We start from the raw sequence: 19,487 nt of genomic DNA, 5'->3' as shown, positions 1-19,487 counted from the left end.
TCACCCATTGAAGCAGGACAAGCTCTGTTTGCACACCTGACTAGTGTGGTCATGTCTCGGCCATACTGCAAGCTGGAAAAAAACCTGAGACTTGAGTAACTTTGTATGCTTTTAAAAATAAAAAATGGGGCAAAGATCACAGAAGAATTGCAAGACCACTGTCACAAGGAAGACTTTAATTCACCCCAAAAACCTATCAGCATAGCACAAAATCATAAGGCAAGAGAGTAGTCAGGAAACAGGCAAAGATCAGGTACGTCGAATCAGCAATACAGGAAATAGTTACAAGGAACAAGAATGCTGGTGAAAGATCCACAATCACAGGCATCTGTGCCACCGGGAGATGTGCGCACGGGTGTCACCCCTGATTGAGCAGGTGTTTCCTAATAGGCTTGGCCAGCCGCATTACTCAGTGACAAACAGTCCTATGCTGAACCGGACCGGTTGCCAGAGATGTGAATATATCTTAACTCCTTCAATGCATTTGACATGGTGCCACATAAAAGGTTGGCACATAATATGAGAATGCTTGGGCTAAGAGAAAATGTGTGTAAGTGGGTAAGTAACTGGCTCAGTGATAGGAAACAGAGGGTGGTTATTAATGGTACAAAGAAGGGGAATGTTACTAGTGGGGACCACAGGGGTCAATTTCGGACCCTCTTCTCTCTAATAAATGTATTAATGACCTTGAAGAGCGATTGTACAAGGCTCTTGCGGAACAGGCCTAAAGTACTGTGTGCTGGTGATGGTGGTCGGGATGCCCCTGATGATGAGGGTTCAGATAAACAGACACAGGAAAATGAGGAGAAGGTGCAACACAATTTAACTTGTAAAACATGATGTAAACTACAGAAGCGGTTTGTAACAGTCCCAGGCTGGAAGCGCTGCAAGGGTTACTATAGTGTGCAGAGGAGAGGTATTCGTTTCAGTGTTTCAGAGACTAAATTAACTTTGCTTGGAATATAAACTGACTTGTTTGAAATCAGCGGTCAGATCTGTCCCTGGTTTTCTCTATGTTCTATCAGGTCCTTTCAAAATTTCATCTAAAATCTTCCGCTTGTATGTAGTCGACAGTGGACACCCTGTCACCAAAGTAAAGGCTAGGTGTAGAACTTGGTCACTTGGCCAATTTTGCATATATGTCACTTTTTAATCCATTTTTTTTTAAATGGTATGTGACAAAAAAGCAGCAACTTATTACTTTTTTTAAACATTTACGCCGTTCACCATATGGGATCATTAACTGTATATTTTGATAGTTTGGACATCTACGCACACAGTGACACCAAAGATGTTTATAATTTTTTTTTTTTACATTTTGGGATAAAATAGCAAAAAAGGGGCCATTTTAATTTTTATTAGGGGAATTCTTCAAAAAAAATTTTTCTTACATCAATAGATTGCAGATACTGAACAGTGCTATGCATAGGCATAGCACTGATCAGTATTATAGGGTTCTTCTTCTCTGGTCTGCTAGATGTCAAACCAGAGGAGAAGACCCTGGGAGGAATGCCAAAGCAGGTAAGGGGACCTCTGGCGGCCATATTGGATGATAGGATCGCCACGGCAGCACCGCGGGCCATCTGATCATCCATGCAAATGGCCGCATTATGATCTGTATTGATCACGGCATCTGAGACCACCAGGAATATAACAGGAATGCCTATCCCGCTCTGTAGAAGAAGGGTAAGATAGTACATGTAGAAAGTTGGCAAAATGGGTATAATCAAAGAATATCTTTTATTTTCAATATCCTATTTTTGAGTTAAGATTCTGATAATGACCATTCAGGCTCATATATTTCCATCTATTGATGTGTTATTGCTTTTTTTTTATTATCATTTAAAAAAGAAAAGAAAAAAAATGCTGAATAAAGCCACAGGGTAGAAAAGCTACACACAATATTTTATTCTTTTTGCTATTATTTTATGTTTGCAGTAAAACTGTAATAATATTTTAACAAAGAGATAATAGCATACAGCATATTAATAAGCACATGCATCAAAATTTTGGATTACTTCTTCATATTACTTATAGCAGATATGGATAACTTAAAGGGGTTATCCAGCAATAGAAAAATAGAACTGATTTCTTTCAAAACAGTTGCACGTCTGTCCCTAGGTTGGGAGTGGTTTTACAACTTATCTTAAATCACTTCAATGGAACTGAGCTGCAGAACCACACCCAACCTGGAGACAGACGGGAAGCAGATTTTGAAGGAAAGTAGCTCTGTTTTGTATTCCTGGATAACCCCTTTAAAGGGGTACTCCAGTGGGGGATAAACATTTAATCAACTGGTGCCAAAAAGTTAAACAAATTAGTAAATTACTTCTATTTAAAAATCTTAATCCTTCCAGTATTTATCAGTTGCTGTATGCTCCAGAAGAAGTTTTATGGTTCTTTCCAGTCTGACCACAGTGCTCTCTGCTGACACCTCTGTCTGTGTCAGGAACTGTCCAGAGAATGATCAAATCCCCGTAGCAAACCTCTCCTGACCTGGACAGTTCCTGACACAGACAGAGGTGTCAGCAGGGAGTACTGTAGTCAGACTGGAAAAAAAACTCAACTTCCTCTGGAGCATACAGAAGCTGATAAGTACTGGAAGGATTAAGATTTTTAAATAGAAATTATTTACAAATCTGTTTAACTTTCTGGCACCAGCTGATTAGAAAAAAAATCTTTATCAATCTATCTATCTATCGATCTACCTATCTCATATGAGAATATTTATCATCTATCCAACTATTTATCTATCTATTATCTATTTTATATCCATCTTTATCATATTTATCTATCAATGCAAATTATGCAAGAGGATTATGCAATTAGAAAAAAAAAACATATGGGGTTAAATTCCTGCAGCTTTGCTGATTTATTGTGGATTTTGACTGAATTCAGGGGAGGAAATTCCAAAACAAACCCAAAGCAAATCTCACACCAAATCTGACAGTGCTGATCAGAAATCATTTAATAGTTGCACATATTTGGTGTGTTTTTTGGAGCATATGACAGAGGAGAGGACAGAAGGGTCTGGGGTACAGAGGTGTCTGGTGTACAATGAGATCTTGGGTACAGAGCAGTCTGAGGTACCGAGGCATATGGGGTACAGAGGGGTCTGGGGTACAGAGAGGTCTGGTGTACAGAGAGGTCTGGTGTGCAGAGAGGTCTGGGGTACAGAGAGGTCTGGGGAGCAAAGGGATCTGGAGTACAGAGAGGTCTAGGGGACAGAGTGATTTGGGATACAGAGGGGTCTGGGGTGCAAAGGGATCTGGAGTACAGAGGGCTCTAGTGGACAGAGGGATTTGGGATACAGAGGGGTCTGGGGTACAGAGAGATTTGGGCTACAGAGGATCTGGAATACAGAGGGGTCTGGGGGACAGAGTAATTTGGGATACAGAGGGGTCTTGGGTACAGAGCGATTTGGGGTACAGAGAGGTCTGCGGTACAGAAGGAATGTGGAGTACAGAGGGGTCTGGGGCACAGAATGATTTAGGATATGAGGGGTCTGGGGTACAGAGACATTTGGGGTACAGAGGGGTTTGGGGTACAGAGGGGTCTGGGGTACAGAGACATTTGGGATACAGAGGGGTCTGGGGTATAGAGAGATCTGGGATACAGAGTTGTCTGGGGTACAGAGAGGTCTGGGGGACAGAGGGATTTGGGATACAGAGGGATCTGGGGTACAGAGTGATCTGGGGGTACAGAGAAGTCTTGGGTACAGAGGGATCTGGAGTTTAGAGGGGTCTGGGGGACTATGTATTCACCCCTGATTAGGCACTAGGCAGGAGCCACATCTGTCTGAAGTCATGGTGCTCTGGGATGACCTCTCCATGTACAGATAGTAATGGGAGAAGATGTCAGAAGCCCAGCAACCACCAGATGTGGAGCAGGAGCCATATGCAAGCCTCACAGTCACAATGCTGGAGCTGTTGTCATGGTCGGAGGATCCCCGGCTGTCAGCATGCACCAGCAGTAACATGTCCTCCAGAAGCAGGTAAGCAACATCCACATTAGCAGCCCTGAACTGTCCCTGCACCCCACCAGTGTTCCCGCCCCACTCAAGATCTGTATCCTTCAAATAAGTCTACAGGGGGGCAGGCTGCACCACACATTACAGATGGGACATATTAATTGATTGTAGCAGATACAGTCCAATCATTTATTAGAATGTAGTACAGGACTGTTACGCCTAGCGCTCCGGGTCCCCGCTCCTCCCCAGAGCGCTCACGGCGTCTCTCTCCCTGCAGCGCCCCGGTCAGTCCCGCTGACCGGGAGCGCTGCACTGACATGGCCGTCGGGGATGCGATTCGCACAGCGGGACGCGCCCGCTCGCGAATCGCGTCCCAGGTCACTTACCCGTCCCGGGCCCCTCCTGTCATGTGCTGGCGCGCGCGGCTCCGCTCTCTAGGGCGCGCGCGCGCCAGCTCTCTGAGACTTAAAGGGCCAGTGCACCAATGATTGGTGCCTGGCCCAATTAGCTTAATTGGCTTCCACCTGCTCCCTGGCTATATCTGATCACTTCCCCTGCACTCCCTTGCCGGATCTTGTTGCCTTGTGCCAGTGAAAGCGTTTAGTGTTGTCCAAGCCTGTGTTACCTGAACCCTTGCTATCCATCTTGACTACGAACCTTGCCGCCTGCCCCCGACCTTCTGCTACGTCTGACCTTGCCTCTGCCTAGTCCTTCTGTCCCACGCCTTCTCAGCAGTCAGCTAGGTTGAGCCGTTGCTAGTGGATACGACCTGGTTGCTACTGCCGCAGCAAGACCATCCCGCTTTGCGGCGGGCTCTGGTGAACACCAGTAGCCTCTTAGAACCGGTCCACCAGCACGGTCCACGCCAATCCCTCGCTGACACAGAGGATCCACTACCTGTAAGCCGAATCGTGACAAGGACTAGTACAGGATAAGTGCCGGATAAGTAATGTAATGTATGTACAGCAGAATAGTGAGTACAGCTCTGGGATATAACACAAGATATAACTCAGGACCAGTACAGGACAAGTAATGTAATGTACGTACACAGCGACTCCACCAGCAGAATAGTAAATGCAGGTCTGGAGTGCAAGAAGGGAAATAACTTAGGATAAGTACAGAATAAGTAATGTATGACTTAATGGTGCTTACACAGGCTGTACAGAGCACCCCCTCCCCCACCCTTACCTCACACATCCTGTCTCCCACAGTACTGCCTGAATCACTATCTCCTAAAATCAATGCTTCCCAACGGTACTTGTAATGAGGAGCCTAAAACTTAATTGTGTAACGTCATGCAACATTAAGTGTCCCCGCCTCTTTTGCCCCCCTTTTTCCCTCCCTTTGTAGCTCCACCCTCACATTGCCACACCCACTGAAAATATTCCCCCACCCAAGATTTGAGGGGTTCCTACGCCCCTGCATGTGAATGAGATTTTCTTAGACCTCATCCACGTCACTGCTATCATAAATGCAGCCCATTTTCCACACAGATACTCCCCAGCATTTCCACAAAGTAAAAAGTGTAATTTGTTAAATTGCAATAAGAAATAACACAATGAACTCACCAGGATTTAGCTTTGATCACAATAGTGGTTGACTGCTTTGACTTTTTTTTTAGGTATTTAAAGCAGAGAGCTCCTGACATGAAAAGAAGGGATATTTGTTACTAGTCTTCAGTGCAAAAACATATTACATTGACCAACAAAGGAATCTTTTATGAGTTGTCTTCTCTAGACATCCTTCCCTGAATGACTACATGATCGGTAAGTGTCACTGAAATCCAAGCAGTCCCCACCCTTTCCTGTGGCTCTCCACTCAAGGCAGCATGAGCAGGGTACTCTCCTCTATGACATTCATATGGTTTAAAGGAATATTCTATTCAGGAATAGAAAAACAGAGCTAATTTCTTTTTTTTTTTTTTAAACGCTCCCTGCCTGTCTCCAGGTTGTGTGTAGTTCTTTGGCTCAGTTCCATTGAAGTGAATGGAGCCAAGTTGTAATACCACACCCAACCTGGGGACAGATGTGGAGCTGTTTTTGATAGCTCTGTTTTTCTATTCCTGGATAACCCCTTTAATATTGTACATGGACAGGTGTTGTCTTACTGGACAACCATTTTAATGCAACATATTTTCTAATTCTAAAGCAATGTCCACGACTAAAACATCATTGACATGGTTAAGAAAAATGAAACTTCTACTTGGTAATAAGTTTGGCAGGTAGCTCTGTGAGTCTGCTCATAGCGGTCGATTTCTACAGCAGGAAATCTGCCACTATGAGCAGGCACACAGAGCTACCTAGTTGCAACCGGGAACTCGCTCTGCAGTCCCTCTGTGACTGCTGTTGCACTTTGAAAGCGGAAATCATTCATGTAGACTAAAGCAATCAATGGCCGAGCAGCCAGGTTTTGGTTCGGCCATATTTATTGTAAGTTTGCTCAACACTAGTAATAAGATATAATATGCTTCAACTTACCAAGATCTTTCTTTAAACAGAACAGTAGATTGACTTGGCTTTTTTGTAGCCCGTACCTACATAAAAGGAAGAGGTTTTTCTCATTAGTTCTACCTGAGTTTAACAACCAGTGTGCTTTTAGCTGTTGCAAAACTACAACTCCCTGCATGTCCGGACAGCACTAGGAGTTGTAGTCTGAGTTAGACATTTGGTTTGTTATAATTTATGGTATAAAACTTTATGATATCTGCTTCATCTCACCTGGTAGTTCACCTGATGATGGATCAAGTCTCAGATTTCAAGCTTGTAGTATGGTCTGAAGAGAGAGGTTTCTTATATATTTCATTTAGGTGACATCATCATCACATGAAGACCAAAAATGTACATTAATGTGAAGGTGCGAAAAAAGATGTGGTGAGGAAATAGGTGCTTACTCATTTTAGGGCCATCCCTCTGTTCTTGGGGAAAAAACACATGTTAGCTATTTAAAGGTATAAAAAATATATATATAATTTTCACATTAGTAACTTTTATTTCTATTTTGTGACTTCTAAAGTTTTTTCAGACTTTTAAGTTTCATTTTTTTTAAATAATCTTAATTGAAAAATGTTATATCATAATAAAAAAATATAATTAATAATTGTGAAAAAGTCCCCTTTAGACACAACATACTCATAACTTTACAATGTCTAATTGAAAACTGTAAATCCACCATTCCCTTAGATTGACAGTGGGGCCAAGGGCCGAAAAGAAACCCACAAAATGTATATATAAAATGTATATCCCATCCTCATATCCCAACCTCATATCCCATCCTCATATCCCGACCTCATATCCCGTCCTCATTTCCCGACCTCATATCTCGACCTCATATCTCGACCTCATATCTCGTCCTCATATCCCATCCTCATATCCCTTCCTCATATCACGACTAGTGTTGCTCGCAAATATTCGCAATTCGAATATTATTCGCGAATATCGCATATTCGCGAATTCGCGAATTTCGCGAATATAGCGCTATATATTCGTAATTACGAATATTCGTTTTTTTTTGTTTTTTTTTTCTTCACAGTACACATCACAGTGATCACAGCTCTCTGCTTCCAGCTTGTGTGGTGTAAAGAAAGCTCTAATACTACTGTGTGAGACTGGCGTGCGAAGATTCGCATATGCGAAAATTAGCATATGCTAATTTTCGCATATGCGCATTTTCGCGTATGCTAATTTTGTATATGCCAATATTCACATATTTTAATTTTCGCATACGCGAATTTCCGCATATGCGAAAATAAAACGAGAATATAACGAATATGCGAATATTCGAGAATATATGACGAATATTCGTCCATATATTCGCAAATATTCGCGAATTCGAATATGGCCTATGCCGCTCAACACTAATCACGACCTACTATCTCAACCTCATATCCCCTACTCATATCCCGTCCTCATATCCGGACCTCCTATCTCATCCTCCTATCTCATCCTCCTATCCCGTCCTCATATCCTGACCTCCTATCTCATCCTCCTATCTCGTCCTTCTATCCCGTCCTCATATCCTGACCTCATATCCCAACCTCATATCCTATCCTCACATCCTATCCTCATAGCCCTACCCCATATCTCGTCCTCATATCTTGACCTCATATCTTGACCTCATATCCCGTCCTCCTATCCTGTCCTTCTATCTCGACCTCATATACCATCCACATATCTTGACCTCATATCCCATCCTCATATCCCATCCTCCTATTTTGTCCTTCTATCTCAACCTCATGTCCCGTCCTCATATTGCGACCTCATGTCCTGTCCTGATATCCCAACCTCATATCCAAACCTCATATCCCGTCCTCATATGCCAACCTCATATCCCAACCTCATTTCCCACCCTCATATGCTGTCCTCATATCCTGTCTTTATGTCCCATCCTCATATCCTGTCCTCAGGTGGGACTGATTTGTGATGAAGATCTTGTAAGCTTAAAATAGAAGGGGCATGGCTTTGTGGGACTGGGCGTGATTTGCAAGCCAGACCGATGCACAAAAAGGGTAGAGAATAAAAGGCTGGGGATTAATCAGTGGGCATGTCTTTGTGAGATGGGGTGTGGCTTGCAAGCCGGATTGACACATTCACCAGGAGATGCAGAGCGGAGCTTGTGGAGTAAGGTACTGGAAGTCCCATATACTTGCATGGGACTAGAAACAAAATCCAATCTTTTATATAAGGGTGTAGGTAAGGGTTAATTTAACTATCATATATTTTTATTTGACATATAAGTAATATGTGTACCTGGTATTATTGAAATATCTCCAGCCATCCAGAAGTTATGTGGGAACATACATTTCCCATAGATTTACACGAGACTTTAAACAAAACCCCCGTCCCTCACAAATGGGGGTAGTTAAGGGTTAAATTAACTATCCTATATTTTAAGTGGACACATAAGTAACATGTGACCAAGTATTATTGAAATATCTCCAACCGTTTGGAAGTTATGCAGTAACATATATTTCCCATAGACTTGTATGGGACTTTAGACAAAAACCCAGACCCTGGCAAATGGGAGGTGAGTAAGGGTTAAATTACCTATCCTATGTTTGTTGTTGACATATAAGTAACGTGTGCCAAGTTTCATGTTAATATCTTTAGCCGTTTGGACGTGATGCTGGAACATACACACACACATTGAGTTTTATATAGATAGATAGATAGATAGATAGATAGATAGATAGATAGATAGATAGATAGATAAAAAATCCCGATCAGAGCAGCACAACCACACATATGAAATAACAGTAGGTGCCAGCAGATGAATGTCCCAAGTAATTCTGCAGCACTCAAAAAGTGAATGAAGTTTATTAACCTGATATCATAGCAACGTTTAGGCTGCCCACTTGCAGCTTTTTTATAGCGAGTGAAATGAGTATTGGACATGTCACCATTTCTTTCACTAAATATATTTCCAAAGTCACTATTAACATGAAATGTAATGAAATCTTCAAGACGCCTCCCTCCTGTATGGAGAATCTAGTCACATACATTGCCATGGTGGGATTTTAGCCCATTCTTCCAAAACAAAAGTCTTTAAATCCTTGGGCCTCTTCTATGAATCATGATGATCTTCAGTTCATTTTAAAGATTTCAATGGGATTTAAATGGATACTCTGCGGAAAAACCTCCAAAGGATAGGGGATAAGATGTATGATCGCTGGGGTCCTACTGGGATCTCCAGGCCGGCAGCAGTGGCGGCATCCGGAACATCGCAGCTTGTAGTTTCTGTGTTCAAGACGTCACATCCCCTCCATTTATGTCTATGGAATGGGGCGTGAAAGCTAGTACGTAGCCATCTTATATCACCAACATACACTGAGGGGGGAGAAGAGAAAAAAGGGGGGGGTTCTCCAACCCTGAGGAAAAGCCACCACTGGCCTATACAATATATATACACCAACAAAAAGAGCCAGTAGTGTAAAAGGTTATTTTATATAACATATATGCCAATTACAGACATTTAAAATATAAAGTGGAATAAAAACAAGGTGCAACAACAGTGACTGTAGTTAAAGAGGAGGGGGCATGGCAAGCAAGAAAACATGGAATACAGGAAAACTGTCCTCAAGAATAGTAAGGGGTACACATAAATCTTCAGTAAAATGAGACTCTAGGAAAGTAGAGCATACAAACAGAACATAACCAAATAAACATTGGACATTAAGTGATAAAGTGCAAGTAGTCAGACCCATAACATCCTGACATGCATTACCTGCCTGCCACCTCCAACCCCAACATACGTTTCGCTTGTGCTTCATCAGGGGGGCGAGGCCGGATGAAGTGCTAATGCGCGAAATAACCGGTTGTAGCCTCTGAGCGCACTTAACGTCTCTGCAGTCCTGGTCCGGCTATGATGTCCATTTAGGAGCAGCTATTACCGCTTCTGGTAGTGAGTGCAGATAATATTCTTTTTCCTTGCTACACATGTTTAAGTTGTTCTATATATTTGTTCCAGCACCTCCACCCGGCTAATCTGTTGACCTCGCTTTTTGCTACATTATCTCGCTGGCATTATTAACTCCTGAGAAGCTGTATACATTTGGTGCCTTCCTCATTCCTTCATCCACACCTATATATTTTGGTAGCCTGTTGATAGCACATTGAGTGAAGGGAGCCTTTGTTTCAGGGTGTGGATAATAACTTCAGTGAATGTGGGTAGTTGCAATGGTGGGGGCAAAAGTGAAGAAGATGATGAGGAGTGCTTAGTGCTATGGAATGCAAAGGGCGTGGTAGGTCTCTAGGAAAGCTGAGCTAAAGCATGGTTGAAGCTGTTTGTGGAAGCTGTTTGTATTGTATTGGATCCATTGGTATTGGTAGAGAACAAAAGAAAATCCATGTAGTATTAATTTAACATATTTGATGATATTTCATTAAGTTCCTAATAAGTTTTGTTTTTACAGTTGCTCAGGATGGATGCCAAAAATGAAGTGTATCAGGAAATTTGATTCATTGTCTGATTATATTAGAGGAGTAACAAGAGAAGAAGTTTGGCCAAGAAAACTAAAATAAAGGATATAAAAAAAAGTGATCACTATTTAATTGATAGTATAATTTTGTATTACCTAAGCATTTAACCTAAGCTAATGGTTTATTTAATTATAAACAATGAGTATTGAAGGTGATTTTTCCAATTTTTTTTTTTTATAGAGCTCTGCATATATTTTTTTTATTCTTTTACATTTTTGGTGAGAATGTGTGTTGGGCCCTGTGTGTTATATATTGAGTATTTGTACATGTCAGTATTGTTACATGTTATGTGTATATTGTATGACTTCATGTAAAGTAACACAGGAATCCAGTCAGTTACTAGACATTCAGGTGTTATTGATGACTGATCTAAACTGAGGGAAAGCAAACACCCAGACTCAAAGGGGCGGTGGCTAGTGACGTAGAGGAGTGGGAGGAGAAAGGTGGGGCATTATAGGGAGAATGACAGCCTCCTCTCCTGACACACAAAGTCACATTAGACTTGAAGGAAATAAATATCCAAGGTTTGAAATGTAATATGTTCATAGTACATGTATACCCAATGTGATATACCTATACATTCTACATTGCATTTATTTGAATAACATCAGCTGTGAGCGGATAACTTTATAATGAAAGTTTAATGTAATATGAAGATGCTGAAAAAGAATGCAAAAAGAAAGTTTGTGCAGACTTCATTATTTGCATCTGTTATGACCTAGGTAAAACAATAAAGGTACCTGACCAACACACTCCATAACCACCTTACCTGTTTCAGAGAATATGAGTAGACTTCATCTAACTGCCTAAGGTGGATCAGTATAAGTATGTCCTTGTCTGACTGTAATAATTCCATAACCATAGATACAGTAAGCAATATACCGTATTTATCGGCGTATAAAACGCATTTTTTAGGCTAAAATTTTTAGCCTAAAGTCTATCTGCTTGTTATATGCCGATAAGCCGCTGCAGTTCAATTATTTAAAGTGGGCGATTTAAATCAATGAATTGCAGCGGCTTTTGCAGGTACAGAGACCTGCCGTCGCTGCCGGCTTCTCTGCCCCTGCCTGTCCTGGGGTCTAGAGCCCTGTTGCCGCCGCTTCTCTCCCCCTGGCTAATGCCGCCGCTGCCCCTTCTCTCCCCCTGGCTATCGGCAATGGGGTAGCAGCGCCGATAGCCAGGGGGAGAGAAGGGGCAGCAGCACCCATTGCCGGCACAGCTGCCCCGTTGCCTCCCCCATCCCCGGTTGTGTAATTACCTGTTGCAGGGGTCGGGTCCGCGCTGCTTCAGGCCTCCGGTGTGGCGTCCACTGCGTCATTGCTATGCGCTGCGAGACACAATGACGAGTGACGTCACTCGTCATTGCGCCGCACCATGCAGCGCATAGCAACGACGCAGGGGATGCCACACCGGAGGCCAGAAGCAGCGCGGACCTGACCTCGGCAACAGGTAATTATACAACCGGGGATGGGGGAGCCAGCAGGGCTCTAGACCCCAGGACAGGCAGGGGGAGAGAAGCGGGCAGCGATAGCCTCTCTCCCCCCTGCCTTTCCTGGGGCTTCTGCGGGATCAGAAACAGTGTATAAAATAAAATTTAGAAGTACGTTACTACTGACAATGTGTGTCTCTGTGATTTATTTATGTGAATATATATGCAGAGACAAAAAGAAACAGACAAGTCCTGTCAAGTCCTTTACAGAAATGACATACAATCAATGCTTTATACAGAAAGAGTTTGAAAAAAAAACAGGAGTTTTGCAGGATGGGTGACGTAACGCACTTGGAGCATAACATCCTGTTCACACAGGTAAGTGTATGTGGCCAATCAGAGCATGGTATAGGTGTATGTAGAAAAATGACATCAGCTGAAAAATACAGTTAAAAGGGCAAATTGTTATTGTTATAAAATAGAAAACATTACCATGAGAAAACATTGGTTTAACATATTGTTTGAATACAGTAAAACAGTTTTTTTTTTCCCTTAAGGACAACACAATGCAGAAAAAGGGGAGAAAATAAGAGAAGGGGGAGGGGACACACATTCCTCCACTTATAATATCATAAAGTGCGTTGAACCTTATAAATTAAGTTAGAAAGCTCCTATTTTTTATTTATTTTTTATGGAAATGGGTATAATTATAAGTTACAGAAGGCCAACTTCCATAGAACGGTCTGTGTTGCTACTAATAAGAAAATGCCTTAGGGTGCGTTCACTAGTGTTGAGCGGCATAGGCCATATTCGAATTCGCGAATATTCGCGAATATATGGATGAATATTCGTCATATATTCGCGGATATTCGCATAGTCGTAATATTCACGTTTTATTTTCGCATAAGCGAAAATTCGCGAATGCGAAAATTAACATATGCGAAAATTAGCATAAACAAAATTTGCATATTCGAAAATTAGCATATGCAAATCTTCGCATGTGCGGAAATTTGCACAGTAGTATTAGAGCCTTATTTACACTGCACAAGCTGGAAGCAGAGAGGGATAATCACTGTGATGTGTACTGTGAAAAAAAAAATTTCAAAAAAATAACAACAAAAAAACGAATATTCGTCATTACGAATATATAGTGCTATATTCGCGAATATTCGCGAATTCGCGAATATGCGATATTTGAGAATAAAATTCGGATTGCGAATATTCGCGAGCAACACTAGCGTTCACACTGAGTAATTCAAGAGGAATTTACTCGAGAAATTCCTCTTGAATTTTCCGCTCGAAATTAATGCACATCTTCTCTGCCCATTGACTTTAATGTTTTTTCTGCTGTCCTGTTCACACATCGGAAATTCTGCTAGCGGAATTCCAACGATGAATTCCTTTCCGCTTGAAGAAAGAGCATGTTCATTCTTCAAGTGGAATCCGCTAGCAGGAATCAATAGAAGTCAATGGTAAAAAAAAATTCCGCCCGACATCGTTTTCGCACGGAATTCGTGCAGAAATGGCTGAAACCCCCCTTCTTTCTCCCCCAATTCCACGCAAATTCTGCACAAATTGCGAATAGAAAATTCTTTTTTCCGCATATAATTATTTCAGCATGAATTCCTCTTGATTTACTCAGTGTGAACGCACTCTTATGGTGTTGAGCATTAGCAGAGGGTCTCAAGTTCAAAGACCCTTGTGGGGGAGTTAAAGAAGCTTTTATTTTTTATTTGTTTCATAAAAAAGTAGGTATAAATATAAATTCCAGAGGGCTAAATTTCATAGAAAGATTTGTGGGGGTGCTGGTAATGAAATGCTTCTTTGATGTTAAAAGTTGCCAGAATGTCTTAAATTCAAGACCCCTGATGGTTGGTTCCATTTAAAATTCTTTTAGTTTAATAGTTTTGGACATTTTTGAAGACCCACAAAATAAGATGTAGGGAAGTGCAGGCTCTGAAAAGCTTAGTAAAAATAATAATGATAATAGAAGCCTACAGTTCTTGAACTGAAGATGGAAATTGGAGTTTTAGCGTTGTAGAAAGCTGCGGTTTAAAGCCTCCTAAAACATGTATGGAATAAATTAATTAAAAGGCCACTTGATGTATATATATATATATATATATATATAACAAATTTGTACAGGGGTTATATATTTACTATGTCACTGATAAAGTCCATATCACAGTCTACCTCAGGAACAAAGGTTTGGTCCCAAAACACCACGTTGGGGTGGTATCCCTCTGTGTCCTGGAGCCTGTGTAAAAAAGCCTTAGTATGCTGATTTGTACTTTTATCATTACATATGCTGTTAAGATAGCATGTTCTCCATGCAATTGTTACTGTAATAGGCACTATAACCCTTTGCATACTATATATTGTGAATATCTAAAGAAAAGAAAACTGTGGCAGACTAGAATAATGACAAAAATTTCTTTATTACTAAAACACAATATTAAAATACATACATGACACAAAGGAATGACTTCTGACAAGGAGTCTCCTGGCAAAGGGGAATAGGAGTGCTATAATGGCAAAATGCCATATACTAAATAATACATGTAGTATATGTGGTGGGTAATGCATGCAAAACAATGCACACCATGTATGATGTATAAATATACAGTACAAGAAATAGTATAGCAGCAATATAGCAGCAATGTATAAGGGTGTGATACACATCCAACAGTGTATACAAAAGGTACAAAGGTACAAAAATACCAAAGTGCACACTGGAGCAATACCCACATGTAACAGAGCAAATAATAGCGTGGCCAGGTGACGTCCACCCCTACTACGTCCTTCTTCTGGGAGCCATTTTTCCAGAACAGTGTGTCACCTATTTTTTTCTTCCCCACTTGCATTGGATATCTCCTTCCTGTTTTTATGTAATTATTTGTGTGAGATAACTAAAAAAAATATTTATAATTTTTTTTTTTTTTTTTTTTTAAAGGACTCTTTTTCTGATACTATACCTCAGGAACTGGTCATAACAGGGACAGATGAGGGATTCAAAACAGGGTTAGCTACTTTTTAAAGTAAAAAAAAACATGAATGCTTATGCAGAAAAATAGAATCCCTTCCCCCTTCATTCACATATAACCCTTCCCTTCACCTCCTTGGATGAACTTGATGGACATGTGTCTTTTTTCAACAGTAGTAACTATGCAACTATGAACAAAACTTTGCAATCTGATAGTCTTTTAAGTGCTAAATAAAATAAGTACAAAGAAGAGTATGAACACTATGGTAGAAACTTTAAGACAAGGGAGTACAAGGTCAGGCTATACAACATGTACATTAGAACTAGAAGTTTAAATGGTAACAATTGATAAGATAAAAGTTTACTATGGTATTTTGCTTGTATCTCCATGAACTCTCAACAGATTTTAAATTATTAGTATTATGTAAGGTAAAGAGCAGTCCAGACTTTAAAAAGGTTATCCAGGAATAGAAAAACAGAGCTAACATCTGTCCCTAGGTTGTGTGTAGTATTACAACTTGGCTCCATTCACTTCAATGGAACTGAGCTGCAGAACCACACCCAACCTGGAGACAGAAAGGGAGCCATTCTTGAAAGAAATTAGCTCTGTTTTTATATTCCTGGATAACCCCTTTAATTCGCCCCAACCACTGTCAGGGAACTCAATCAGGCCAGGTCAGCAACACATGGGCATAAGGTACCAAATTAGCAGGTTCACCATGGACAAGCCAGAAAGTCTAAACCAAGAGGGGAGCATAACAGAAAAACAGGACAAGAATTCAAGCAAGCAAGGGTCAAACCAGGAGGGCAGCATAGCACAAAATCAGCAGGCAAAAGAGTATTCAGGAAACAGGCAAAGGTCAGATCACAACAGTTCAGATCAGCCATACAGGAAATAGATATGAGAAACAGGAAAACTGTTGATAGGATGGACCCACAATCTTGGGCATCAATGCATAGAAGACATCCATTTAATTCTCCAGCTGCCGGGAGGTGTGAAAACAGTTGATTGACCTGACGCTTCCTGCTTCTAAAAAGTATGGCAAGCCGCACAGTGATGAGCAGTCCTGAGCCGAGCAGGACCGATTGGAATCCTGCCAGTGGTGTCTGAAGGAGACCCGAAGTGGCACTGGACCCAGACAAGGTAAGTTTGTTACTTTTAGTACAGACCATGAAAAATAGGCAAGAAGAAAGAAAAATAGAGAGAAGATCAGGGTATATATACTGTGTAATAAGAAATCCTATATGGACATACTATTTTAATTTTGCTGTACAAAGATTATATTGAATTATATACACTGCTCAAAAAAATAAAGGCAACACTTAAACAACACAATGTAACTCCAAGTCAATCACACTTCTGTGAAATCAAACTGTCCACTCAGGAAGCGACACTGATTGACAATCAACTTCACATGCTGTTGTGCAAATGGAACAGACAATAGGTGGAAATTATGGGCAATTAGCAAGACATCCCCAATGAAGGAGTAGTTCTGCAGGTTGTGACTACAGGCCACTTCTCAGTTCCTATGCTTCCTGACTCATGTTTTGGTCACTTTTGAATGCTGGCGGTGCTTTCACTCTAGTGGTAGCATGAGATGGAGTGTACAACCCACACAAGTGGCTCAGGTAGTGCAGCTCATCCAGGAGGGTACATCAATGTGAGCTGTGGCAAGGTTTGCTGTGTTTGTCAGCGTAGTGTCCAGAGCATGGAGACACTACCAGGAGACAGGCCAGTACATCAGGAGATGTGGAGGAGGCCGTAAGAGAGCAACAACCCAGCAGCAGGACTGCTACCTCCACTTTTGTGCAAGGAGGAGCAGGAGGAACACTGCCAAGAGCCCAGCAAAATGACCTCCAGCAGGCCACAAATGTGCATGTGTCCATTCAAATGGTCAGAAACAGACTCCATTAGAGTGGTATGAGGGCCTGACATCCACAGGTGGGGTTGTGCTTAAAGCCCAACACCATGTAGGACGTTTCGCATTTGCCAGAGAACACCAAGATTGGCAAATTTGCCACTGGCGCCCTGTGCTATTCACAGATGAAAGCAGGTTCACACTGAGCACATGTGACAGACCTGACAGAGTCTGGAGACACAGGGGAGAATATTCTGCTGCCTGCAACATCTTCCAGCATGACCGATTTGGCGGTAGGTCAGTAATGGTGTGGAGTGGCATTTCTTTGGGGGGGCCGCACATCCATGTGCTTGCCAGAGGTAACCTGACTGCCATTAGGTACCGGATTGAGATCCTCAGACCCCTTGTGAGACCAAATGCTGGTGCGGTTGACCCTTGGGTTCCTTCTTATGCAAGACAATGCTAGACCTCATGTGGCTGGAGTGTGTCAGCAGTTCCTGCAAGAGGAAGGCATTGATGCTATGGACTGGCCCTCCCGTTCCCCAGACCTGAATCCGATTGAGCCGTTCTGGGACATCATGTCTCACTCCATCAACCAACACCACTTAGCACCACAGACCGTCCAGGAGTTGGTGGATGCTTTAGTCCAGGTCTAGGAGGACATCCCTCAGGAGACTATCCGCCACCTCATCAGGAGCATGCCCAGGCATTATAGGGAGGTCATACGGGCACGTGGAGGCCACACACACTACTGAGCCTCATTTTGACTTGTTTTAAGGACATTACATCAAAGTTGGATCAGCCTGTAGTGGGGTTTTCCACTTTGATTTTGAGTGTGACTCCATATCCAGACCTCCATGGGTTGATAAATTAGATTTTTATTGATAATGTTTGTGTGATTTTGTTGTCAGCACATTCAACTATGTAAAGACGAATGTATTTCATACGATGAGTTCATTCATTCAGATCTAAGATGTGTTATCTTAGTGTTCCCTTTATTTTTTTTGAGCAGTGTCATTTTCATCAGGAACAGTATGGACTTTAAAGAACTGAACATGGATTTATGGAATTGTCATGTGCGTAGAGGCAAAGACTGGCAGATTTGATTTCTAAACATTAATTTTGGGGTAATGCAGTGGGAAATATTTTGTTACATCCATTCATTTCTATATTGTTTATTGTTAGTTCACATATGTCTATTGTATAAACTATGGAACAAGCGGATACAGGAGTTGTTTTTTTATAATGTTAATACATCTTGATTTCTCTAAAGCATTTGATATGGTGCCACGTTAAAGGGGTACTCCGCCCGCAGACATCTTATCCCCTATCCAAAGGATAGGGGATAAGATGTCAGATCGCCGGGGTCCTGCTGCTGGGGCCCCCGGGGATCGCTGCTGCAGCACCCCGCTATCATTACTGCGCAGAGCGAGATCGCTCTGCACGTAATGACGGGCAATACAGGGGCCGGAGCATCGTTACGTCACGGCTCCGCCCCTCGTGACGTCACGGCCTGCCCCCGTCATTACAAGTCTATGGGAGGGGACGTGGCGGTCGTCACGCCCCCTGCCATAGACTTGCATTAAGGGGACAAACCGTGATGTCATGAGGGGCAGAGCCATGATGTCACGCTGCTCCGGCCCCAGTATCGCCCGTCATTACTCACAGAGCGAACTCGCTCTGCGCAGTAATGATGGCGGGGTGCCGCAGCGGCGATCCCCGGGTCCCCAGCAGCGGGACCGCGGTGATCTAACATCTTATCCCCTATCCTTTGGATAGGGGATAAGATGCCAGGGGCGGAGTACCCCTTTAAAGGTTGGTACATAAAATGAGAATGTTTGGGTTGGGGAAGAATGTGTGTAAGTAACTGGCTTAGTATGCCTTTCTATGCGCTCCCGTATGTAATTCATTTCAATGAGCCGACCGCAGTGAAACGTTCGGTACGGTCGGCTCATTTTTGTCCCGTATGCGCTTTATCCCAGCACCTAAAACCGTAGTCAACCACGGTTTTAGGTCCGGTTGTAAAAGCGCATATGGGGAAAAAAATAACCGACCGTACTGAACGTTTCACTGCGGTCGGCTCATTGAAATGAATTACATACGGGAGCGCATAGAAAGGCATCGGGAGCGCAAGTTTTTAGCTCTCCCCTGCCGTATGCGCTCCCGTATGGGGGAAAAAGTCATGGGAATCCAGCCTGACTTGTGTCCTCTCCAGTGCATATCCAATGTACTGACTAACACAAAAAGTAACGCATAAAAACATTTACACAAA

At 42.2% G+C, this 19,487-nt stretch overlaps 1 protein-coding gene and 1 long non-coding RNA gene across 5 annotated transcripts in view; one reads left to right on the top strand and one right to left on the bottom strand.

Moving 5' to 3' along the window:
* RNASE1 (ribonuclease A family member 1, pancreatic) overlaps positions 1-19,487 on the bottom strand; it is a 145,385-nt gene that overhangs the window by 15,068 nt on the left and 110,830 nt on the right. For 2 of the 4 annotated variants that reach the window (XR_008843159.1, XR_008843160.1), the window contains exon 4: positions 14,822-16,512. The gene's annotated coding sequence lies outside the window, so the exon portion shown is untranslated. Of the gene's footprint in view, positions 1-972; positions 16,513-19,487 lie in introns of those variants that run through there. The other 2 variants (XM_056517037.1, XR_008843161.1) reach the window with 2 other exon arrangements.
* LOC130267376 (uncharacterized) lies at positions 3,908-11,002 on the top strand. The gene is made up of 3 exons (XR_008843164.1): positions 3,908-3,994; positions 5,592-5,736; positions 10,878-11,002. It is a non-coding gene; the product is annotated as an uncharacterized LOC130267376 (long non-coding RNA).

The sequence above is a fragment of the Hyla sarda genome, chromosome 4, assembly GCF_029499605.1.
Source record: "Hyla sarda isolate aHylSar1 chromosome 4, aHylSar1.hap1, whole genome shotgun sequence".
Taxonomy (NCBI): Eukaryota; Metazoa; Chordata; class Amphibia; order Anura; family Hylidae; genus Hyla; species Hyla sarda.
This window is presented reverse-complemented; position numbering and strand designations above follow the sequence as displayed.